The following is an 11,821-nucleotide window of genomic DNA, read 5'->3' on the forward strand; positions in this document are numbered from 1 at the left end:
TCTCACACTAGGTATATCCAGCTTTGGAGTAGGTGAAGAAGGCATCATTGTCAATCTCGTAGTTGATATTTGAATGGTAGCCCATGAGATGTGCTGTAAAAGAGTAAGTCACAAGAGGAGCCAATACTCTCCCATTACCAGCAACTCCTTTAATGACTATAACCCAGTCTCTCTTACCAACCTGCATTATCTTTGGATTGCATCTTCCAGTACGGCAGAGAACAGTACCACCAGCACCTAATCCCATTGCAAACCCTTTCTCATAGGTATTCTAAATATTTTCTGGAAGGATATGATATCTGCTCTTAAACACATAAAATCTTTCAAGATGCCCCTTTAGAATAGACACATCAATAGCTAGTGCTCTCTACTTGTCAATACTCTTGCCAACCTCCGTTTGAATACTTGGGTGTCTGTGAACAAACCAGTCAACCCACCCCTTTCCAATCTCAGCAACTTTTTCTTTGGCTTTCAATATTTCATACACCATTTGTAGAATGTATTTTCGGCGGAGGGGAATACCATGGTCATCATAATCTTCAATCCTGTGGATAGTGACCTTCTCTTCCAAGTGAGTAAGAAGTTGCTGGCTTTCATGAGCTGCTTTCCAAGGAGTTATGCGACCTTTGAGACGATTCTGAAGTGTGGTATTAGAAACTCCATATAATTCAGCCAAGTAACGTATAGAGAGAGCTGTATCATTCTCTTTGGTATCAATAGCTGCCTGAAGGCGATGCTCCAAGTCAGGCTTGTTGTTTGGCATTGGTGTTATGATATCTTTTTGTGAAATTCGATGTTGAAAGTGGTTGGTAGTATGTTAAGATTCACGGATGCTAAAGAGAAAAAGATACCAAATCTTTAAAACTCTTACTTAGCCTCAGATCTTACCCTATCCTTTTATAAATTATAGGCCTCAGGGTCTCTCACCTATATTATAACCTGGAGAAATATTGGATATTTTGCAGCAGCTATTCTTTTTCTTTATCACAATTTGTTACAAAATTACGACATCTCACTTGCTCTATTTACAGATAATACAATGAAGCAAACACTTCAATATTTAGAATGCTAGTTTGATACCCTGAAGTCAATCTGGAAATTAAATTAGAAGAAGATCTGATCATTTTTACATACACAAATTAAATATTTGTCAAAAGAAACTGTCATGATAGTTTGATCCATTACTGGGAGGTAACCCATTACTGGGTGAAATACGTTAGCAATGACTAAAGAGGATGTGGTAATTTTCAGGGTCTCTGTGTGTTCGGACCTTAAAGAAAACCTGAGGTTGCGAGTTTTAATCAGAAGAGGTACATAGTTGTATAATAGATAGATGTAGTCCGTGAACACTCAGACGGGGAATATAAATATTGAAGTATCTCCCAAGCTTTTAGATAAAATCAAGCAATGGAGAAGAGACCATAATAATATAATATTGTCTTCACAATTCTATTCTACTTTACCTTATTTACCTCAGTCTTAGTAGTCATAAACAAAAAGAGTGAAGTCTGAGCCTTCCTAGACAATCTCGGTCTACAAAAACGAATCTTGGTTGTCCTAGACAAATCTGAAGTCTATCGGGGTGTCTCCGCCTAACAGGAAGAGGAGAGAGGAGGAAAGAACTAGTAAAAGAGATAAACTTGGCCTCAATTCCCACCAATATGCAACTGAAATCTACCAGCCATATCTTATTCCTTTAATAGAAGGTCTGGAGAGGCCTTCTGATAGCATCTACCCAGTTGCAGATAATGCCTCCTGGCATAGTGGTGAGGAAAATAGAAAATTGGAGGCTGACTGTGGTTACAAAAAACCCCTTTGGCCACCCAACTCACCAGATCTTAACCCTATTGAGAATACCTGGGCTACTCAAAAGAGCTCTCATTAAGCGATTTTCCAAACTAGTGAGAAGGCCTTACAGTGCTACTGAATTGTTTGAGGCAACAAAGGAGGAATAGGAATTAATTTCTCAAGAGAAGTTGGATGAATAGATAGATAGAATACCTGAGAGAAGATTGGCTGTACTGGATGCAGATAGAGGCCATACAAAATGGTAATAATGTTTTTCTATCATCTACTAACTATACCATTATCTTTTCTTTAATTGAATTCTCTACTTTTTTTTTTTGAATTTTTTGTGGTTGGGTATTGTAGTAGTGCTGTTGCCAGATAGAGCTGCGAAGACTTGCTAGACATGACTGTACTCTGTTTGGCTTTGGCTAAATGGGAAGCTCTTGTAGTTACAGCTATTCAGCCCAATTAGTCCCATACCAGAGTATCTACATTGTCGCTTTGGAAAGGGCTTTCTTTACTGTAGATTATTCTGCATTTAGTATTCATATTTGGGTATGGTGGGGCATAGTTGAGGTGCAGAGTCAAAGGTTTAGTTAGTTCGTAGTTAGTAGTAGTGTCACAAATGTGGCTTAGCGAGAAAAGGGTTTTCATGTGATGCATAGTTGTGAGTTACAGGTACGTTATTGTTTCACACATATGACTCATTAGGGTCATATGATTTGTTATGTGTGGGATTTGTGATGCTTTCGCATATGGCTCAAGTATGAGTCATGGGACATGCGCCTGACAAGTATGCCTTGCAAGTATGCCTTGCGGGTAAGCCTTGCGCATATGATTTATGTTTTGCACATGACCTTATTATGAGGCCATGGGTTTCGCGCATATGACTCAGTCGAGTCATATGACTTGTTTATTGCGTTATGATTGGTTTATGAGTTTTGTACATGACCTCGCTATAAGGTCATGGGTTTTGAGCATGTGATTACTTTGGTCACATGATTAGTTTGTTATGATTTGGTTTCGCACATGTGACCACTTTAGGTCACATGACTATGGGCGGGAAGAATACTATATAAGGAGGCCGATGTGGCAGAGGAAGATAGGTTCTTCATGCTTTATTCTAAGTACTTTTCCTACTTATTACTTTAACGAATACAAAAACTCTTATAATCTTTATTGTTATTGCAACGTTATCATTACGCCAAGAAGTACTTGTCACCGAGACGAGTTAGAGAAAGCTTAAGATAGGCGTTTCCGATAGAAGACAAAGGTCTTGTACTATCGGTAACGTAGGCATAGGCCTAGAGCTATCGTAAGACAAAGAAAGAAGGAGATAGAAACGATAAGTATCGTTCCCCGTCGCCAAGAACTAACTATCTAAAAGGGGATCGTTACATTACAAAGTGTCACCTAGTGCGACGCCAAACGATATAAGACAGCATCCTTCAACCCAGACCGGGAAGGAGATATTGACATCGACGATCAAAATCTTAATCTTGGAGGATTCAGTGATGCCCTCGATCACGTCTCAGCAGAACTCTCGAGAGCAGCAAGCCCAGTAACCCCAGAGAAAGGATCACCAGTCGATAGCTCTCCTGCTGGAACTCCACGACCTGGGAGAATGTCGGGATCCGCAGTACCTGGGCCACCGGCCCCAGCCGCTCCGGTACCAGGAACCAGCATACTTGGAATGACAGAAAATCAGCTTCAGGCATTTCTCGCAGCTACCCGAAATACAGGGGCCAGGAAATGACCAAAGACCAAAAGCAAAGGAGCCCGACACATACAAAGGAGCTGAAGATAAGCTACGAATATTCTTAGCACAATACGAAGGATATTGTGCTGTCAAAGGATATGGAGATCAACATGATGAGATCAAGATTCCATATGTGGAATCTCTGCTCAGAGGACTCACGGGGCAATGGATCATGCCTTTCCAAGATGGAAGGAAGCAAAGGGAATGGGTCACATACGGAGAATTCAAGGGGACACTCTTCGAACAATTTGGAGATCCCAACACTAAAGAAACAGCAAGATGAAAGTTAGAAAAACTCCAGCAAGGAAAGCAAACATTTTCAGCATACTGGAATGAATGCCAACTATTGGAATACGAGGCTGAGTTTGATGATGCTACTCTCTACATCATCCTCCTGAGAAACTGCAGCGAGACACTCCGCGAGGCATGGGGAAGGTCCGACCTACGCTATACGATGGCTGAACGATTTGCAAGATGGGCAATAGATAAGGAAAGCAAATTAAACATGGTTCGAAGCAACTCGGAAAACACTATAGCGTACAGAGTGGTCCAATCATCCAGGAATGTAGATGGGACCTTCAAACCACAAGTACCTCGAGGAGAAAGCTGAGCATTACCACCAGGCGAGCCAATGGAGTTAGACAAATCAAGAGCAGGACCGGCTCTAAACCTGTCTAAGGAAGAGTACGCCAGAAGAATGAATGGGAAACTCTGCCTAAGGTGTGGAAAAACAGGACATCGGATACCAGAATGCAGAAGCCAACTGGACAACGGATACCAAGGAAACTGAGCTGCTGGAAATAATTGTTTCCAAAATCAAAAAAGAAGCAACATCCGCGAAATGATAGCAGAGGATTCACCGGCGGAAAACGACGAGGGTCCCCAGTAAACAGTGGTCTGGGAGACCCAAGATGTGGACCTGGAAAACCCATCAAATTAGCAAACTACTACACAGCACTACATACACAAAGAGGGAAAGAAGGAGGAGATCATGTGATGATCAAAATGAAGATATACAACGAAGAAAATAAAGAAACAACAATATATGCAATACTCGACTCTGGGGCCACCGAAGACTTCATCAACAAAGAAATATGCGACAAATACAGCCTCCACATCAAACAAGCTAAGAAAGCAAGACAGGTCTACTTAGCAGATAGAAAGCCCAGCGCTATGGGTCCTATAACCCATACGGCGACAGTACCTATGGACATTGACAGCCATAGGGAAACGGCAACCTTCCAAGTAGCAGATGTGAAAAACTATGAGATAGTCCTAGGGATACCATGGTTATGAAAGCATAATCCGACGATCGATTGGAATGAGAACAAGATGACCTTTACAAGCGAAATATGTGCGACACGATGTCTCAACAGTTCGCCTGTGGTCTACTCAACACCGATACGGAAAGCGGAAGAAGAAACCTTGCATGCAAAGTTCGCTGAGATGCGGCAAGATAAGAGAGTCCGGATACAAAGGCTGGACCAAGAGGCAAAAGTGCCTACCAAGGGTTCCAAAGGGGCAGCAGGACACGACCTATACACCAACAAAGGAATTAAGATACCGGCCAACTGGCAGGCAACTATAGCGATTGGAATAGCCATTGGACTCCCAGAAGGCACCTATGGAAGAATAGCACCCCGCTGTGGTCTAGCAGTCAAACATCGGCTCATGACCATGGCCGGGGTGATCGATGTTGACTATACAGGAGAAGTCAAAGTGGTCCTGGCCAACCTATCCCAAGAAGACTACCAAGTCCAGAAAGGCGATCGAATCGCACAGTTGATAATCGAAAAAATCAACCAATAAGATCTGCATGAAGTAGATCAACTGGAAGAAACCACAAGAGGAAATAAGGGATTTGAAAGCACAGACCAAAACCAGCTCGATACAACAAAAAGAATTGAGATCAAAGAAATTACAGCACAAGCCTTTGAACGGTACTATCGAAGAGGAGATACCACAGGAATTCTCAAATGGACATACGAAGACGAGAAAGCAGTGCTAGCAAAAATCAACATCAGCATAGAGCTCGCAATCCAGGACAAGAAATACCAAAGCAAAAAGGGATGGAAAGAATTGATTCCAAAAGAATATCACCAATTCGCAAATCTATTCCAAGAAGAAGAAGCTATGGAGCTACCACCTCGAAGAACAGGAATTGATCATGAGATTCAGCTGGACAAAGATGAAAAAATGGGAAAAACAAAAGAGATTCCCTACAAGAAATTATACCCCCAAGGAGAAGCAGAGCTAGAAGAACTAAGGAAGTACATGGAGCAAAACCTAAAGCGAGGATGGATCAGAGACTCTTTCGCGTCAGGAGGATCCCCGATACTATTCGTCAAAAAGAAAGACGGAAAAATGAGACTTTGCGTGGACTATCGAGCCCTCAATTTGGTTACCAAGAAAGACCGATATCCGCTACCCTTGATTGAAGAAGCACTGGACAGACTACGGTAAGCAAAATACTTCATCAAACTCGACATCAAAGACGCATACCATAATATACGCATCAAGGCAGGAGACGAATGGAAGACTACATTCGCCTCAAGATACGGAATGTTTGAATACTTAGTTATGCCCTTCGGGCTAACCAACGCACCGGCTTCATTCCAGAGATGGATCAACAAAGTACTTAATAAGTACCTCGACATATGTTGCATCGTATACTTGGATGATGTACTCATATACTCGGAAAACATAACGCAACACCAAAAAGATATCAGCAATATCATGGCCGCAATACAAGGGTCAGGAATGAAGATCAAACCAACAAAATGCGAATTCCATAAGGAAGAAACAGAATACCTTGGATTTATCATCAATCGAAAGGGGGTCAAGGTTGACCCTGTTAAAACAGCAGCCATATGGGATTGGGCCAAACCAAACAACAAGACAGATGTTCAATGCTTTATGGGATTCTGCAACTTTTATCGAAGGTTCATAGAGGGATTTAGCAGGCTTGCAAAACCACTCTATAACCTAACCAAGAAAGACAAAAAGTGGGAATGGGAGGAAACCGAACAAAAAGCATATGATGCAAGACGAACGCATCTAACATCGGCACCCATACTGGTTCATTTCAACCAAAACAGAAGGACAATGATCGAAACGGATGCTTCAAAATATGTATGCTCAGGCATACTATCACAACAATGCGATGATGGAAAATGGAGGCTGGTATCCGATCGATTCAAGACAATGACCCCCGCAGAGTACAACTACGATGTTGCAAACAAAGAACTATTAGCAATAGTTCAAGCATTAAAAGAATGGAGAAGATACATTTCGAACAACGACCATCCAGTCCAAGTTCTAACCGACCACAAGAACCTGGTGCTGTTCATGACTATGAAAGAACTGAACGACTGCCAGATAAGATGGATGGAATACCTCAGCAAATACAACTTCACAATCGAATACCAACCAGGCAAAGAAAGTGGAAAGCCAGATGCTCTCACAAGGATTGCAAGCGACAAACCACAAACAAAAGAAGACGAAAGAATCAAACAAAAAACACGAAGGCTATTACCAAAAACCTACTTTGAGGTAATGGAGGTTATCCAATTCGCATCAACGGAAGAAAGAGGAATAGAGAACGCAAATGAGAAAGACAAAACAATTCACACAATAAGAGAAGCCTTGAAGGAAGAAAAAAAAGAGATGAAAGGAATTGCTTTGGGTTTATGCCAATGGAAGGACGGAAATATGTGGTACGACGGAAAACAATGGATCCCGGAAGAAGAGGAGATAAGGACAAACATTATACGACAACACCACGATATCCGAACGGCAGGACACGGAGGAATGGCTAAAACCACGGAATTCATTACGAGGTCATTCTATTGGCTAGGACTGCATAAAGACGTCAAACGATATGTCAAAAACTGCGACATATGCCAAAGAACGACAAAGGCTAAACACGCACCATATGGATTACTAAAATCAAATGAAATTCCCGAACAACCATGGGAAACGATTACTATGGATTTCATTACGGACCTACCAGCATCGGAAAATTGCAATAGCATCCTGGTCGTGGTGGATCGTCTGACCAAAATGAGCCATTTTATTCAGGTTAGAAAAGATATCAACACGAGGGATTTTATACAAACCTTCTTCAGAGAGGTCTTCTGACTTCATAGCCTACCCAAGAATATCATCACCAATCGAGGAACACTATTCACATCGGGACTATGGAAAAAGGTAACCGGTGAAATGGGAATACAAAACAGAATGAGCACAGCGTTCCACCCACAAACGCATGGACAAACAGAACGAGTAAATGCAATACTGGAACAATATTTAAGGGCTTACGTCAACTATCAACAAGATGATTGGTACAAGCTGTTATCAATGGCCGAATTCGCATACAACAATGGAAAGCAAGAAACGATTGGCACAACACCATTCTTCGCAAATTATGGACAACATCCACAAAGTCAGACCACATATCATAGGATTAATGATGTGATACCGGAGAAAGCGGATATGAGAAAACTACACGAAATCTTACAATATGAGATGAGTCAAGCACAACAACGGCAAAAAGAACAATACGATAGGTACCGAAGACCGGATCCGAACATACAACTGGGAGATATGGTATGGCTAATACCACACAATATCCATACAACACGACCATCAAAGAAACTAGACTACAAGAAAATCGGACCCTTCAGGCTATTGGAAAAGGTGGGCAGCCGAGCTTATAAACTCGACCTTCCCTCCTCAATGAGAATACACAATACATTCCATATCTCACTCCTCGAATTACACAAGGACAATAAGTTTCCTTCCCAAACACTTAGTCCTCCCCCTCCAATCGAACTCGATGGAGAACCAGAATACGAGTTCGACGAAATAGTCGATTCCCGCTTCTTCCACAGTCACCTCCAATATCGAGCCAAGTGGACAGGATATTCTCCTGAACACAATAAAACTTGGTACTTCGTACACAACTTCGAAAACGCACAGGATGCGATCTCAACCTTCCACGAGCGATACCCAGGCAAGCCCGGCCCAGGTGACGATCACGTTCAACCAAGACAAAGGCGAGGGAAAGACTCCCATGCCATTGCAGCAACACGAGGGCTGGGGCGATAGCCCCCGCCAAACTACACCCACCAGCCCCGAATACTCATTTATGGGGGCAACCGATGAAGAACTCAAGGAAAGGGAAAGACAAGTACAACATAACGCCATGTCATGGACGGTATGCTACCATGACGGTTGCCAAACACACTTTGGCAACATAGAAGGCTCGTGATGGTTCCCGAGGGAATGTCGGAAGCGTGGCCCACGCCTGGACCACATTCTGAAGCATTGGCCACAATGCTTCGAAAATGGGTGCAGGATGCACAGGGCGCAGAAAATATCTGCGGGATTCTACCCACAGAAGGATGGAAGCAGAAAAGAGTTGGAAGGAGAAGATGCCAGAAAGGCATGGGCCGTGAGGATGCGGTCCAGAGAAGGAGGGGCCCAAAACTCCTCCACCGACATGGAACCGGATGTCAGGAGCCTACACAGGCAGATCCGGGGACTCCAAGAACAACTGGGCCAAGCTGAGGCCACAATTTCGGCAAATGACAAAACGATCGCAGAGCTAAGACAGCTGAACGATAATCAGCGGCACACGATTGAAATGGTAAACCTGACTCTGGAATCGGTGAGGGTCAGATGGAGGACGGCAGATGAAAAGTTCAACAAACTGAGAAGAACCACGCGCTCGGCAGGACGGGAACTATTGAAACTAGGAGAAAAGGCCTGATGGGACTCAGGCTTAGGAGGAGGGGAGCTAATATCACGAATGTGGCTTAGCGAGGAAAGGGTTTTCACGTGATGCATAGTTGTGAGTCACAGGTACGTTATTGTTTCACACATATGACTCATTAGGGTCATATGATTTGTTTTGTGTGGGATTTGTGATGCTTTCGCATATAGCTCAAGTATGAGTCATGGGACGTACGCCTGACAAGTATGCCTTGCGAGTATGCCTTGCGGGTAAGCCTTGCGCATATGATTTATGTTTTGCACATGGCCTCATTATGAGGCCATGGGTTTCGCGCATATGACTCAGTCGAGTCATATGACTTGTTTATTGCGTTATGATTGGTTTATGAGTTTTGTACATGACCTCGCTATAAGGTCATGGGTTTTGAGCATATGATTACTTTGGTCACATGATTAGTTTGTTATGATTTGGTTTCGCACATGTGACCACTTTAGGTCACATGACTACGGGCGGGAAGAATACTATATAAGGAGGCTGATGCGGCAGAGGAAGATAGGTTCTTCACGCTTTGTTCTAAGTTCTTTTCCTACTTATTACTTTAAATGAATACAAGAACTCTTATAATCTTTATTGTTATTGCAACGTTATCATTACGCCGAGAAGTACTCGTCACCAAGACGAGTTAGAGAAAGCTTAAGATAGGCGTTTCCGATAGAAGACAAAGGTCTTGTACTATCGGTAACGTAGGCATAGGCCTAGAGCTATCGTAAGACAAAGAAAGAAGGAGATAGAAACGATAAGTATTGTTCCCTGTCGCCAAGAACTAACTATCTAAAAGGGGATCATTACAGCTCTGGACATCAATTAAAAGATTTCTTGCCCATGCCTGTAAGCGCCAATCTCTGGATAACCTTCCTTGTCCTAGTTACACTCCTGTTCTGAGCTGTCAGCATCATCGCACAATTGTCCAGGCAGCTAAAAACAACTGGAAAATGATCAGATCTGTCTTCCGGGGTAAATATGCACCGGGAATTTCTCCCTCTACTTGTAACTCCTCCTGGTATTAGTACTACGATGAGTGATAGACTATGATTAACTAACTAATATCAATAAAAATAGTGGATAGAGTACTCAGAGAGGCCAATATCAAGAAATAGCTTGCCAAGTCAAGGCTTAGGCTCAAACCTGAGCATGTGGCTAAGAGATTGAGGTGGACTACAATTTATAAGGATTGGACAGTGGAGAATTTTGAAGCAGTGATTTGAAGTAATGGGTGCTGTATGGAGTTATCCAAGAATCCAAGGCAGTAATGGGTATTCAGAGAACCTGGAGAGAAGTGGTTAGCTGATTGTGTTTATCCAAGGAAGAGGAATGAGGGAATTTCACTTATGGTTTGGGGGTGCTTTTGGGGTAAGCGAAAAGGTCCTTTAGTTTCTATTACTCAAAATATGAATAGGACCGGGTATGTTAGGCTTTTAAGAAGGCATCTTTTTCCCATTATTCATCAAATGATCTCTTTTGGCATGTAAGATATTCTCTTTTAGCAAGACAATTCTCCTGTTTACAAGGCTTATAGTATTATGAATTGGTTGGAGAGAAACTCTATTGAGGTAGAGAAGCATTCCCCTTATTCTCCTGATTTAAATCCTATTGAGCATGCATGAATTGAGCTTAAAAAAGTACTTATACTAGCAGTATCCCAGGATTGCGGATACTCCAGGAGGAAAGGAAGCTGTTAAGCAGAGATTGGCACATGTATTACCATTGATTTGAGAAACAATTCCTAAGGAGTTATTTGAGAAGTTGTAGAGTTCAATACCTGATAGGATAGCTGCAGTTCTGAAAGCAAGGGGAGGTTAAACAAAGTACTAGATATTGTTATTTCTATTTCTATTATTAAATTTTAATTTATTTACTGTCATTGGAGTAGTATTGATTGTTCACTGGTTTGTTCATTCACTTGTTTGTTAGTTAAATTTTTTTTTTCTGCACCTAGGCATGCACATTAGCAATATAACTCCACTACCATTACCCCACCACAGCACTCTATGCCATAATCACTAATTAAACATATCTCGGATTCTGAACACTTCTGATGACTGACTGTACCAGGATGCCAGAAGTGGTTACTATCAATGTACTGGTACACTGGATACAGAGGGTATAAAAGTAATATCACGTGTACCCAGGTGTAACAGTACTGCACCTAACCTATAATGTTTTTTTCTTCTGATATTTACAAATAAGTTTCAAATTCTATTATTAACAGTTTCTAGTCTGATTATCCATAAAGGCTACTATGTAACTAAAAACAAAATTATAAAGAATGAGTTAAGGGAAGAGTACTTGTAGCTAGTTTTTTCAATTAGGATATTCAATAAAGTTATACAAGAAGGAAAATAGAAGCAGTAATTGCATCTTTTATAATAATAATATTTTTTATAAAAAGTACATTAGCAAAAATAAAAACCTGTATTCTGTGCATTTTGTGCATCTGACACACAGAATGCCTGAATGATAAGCACGATTCAGGATGT

Source organism: Tuber melanosporum (genome assembly GCF_000151645.1).
Source record: "Tuber melanosporum whole genome shotgun sequence assembly, scaffold_322, strain Mel28".
Lineage (NCBI taxonomy): Eukaryota > Fungi > Ascomycota > Pezizomycetes > Pezizales > Tuberaceae > Tuber > Tuber melanosporum.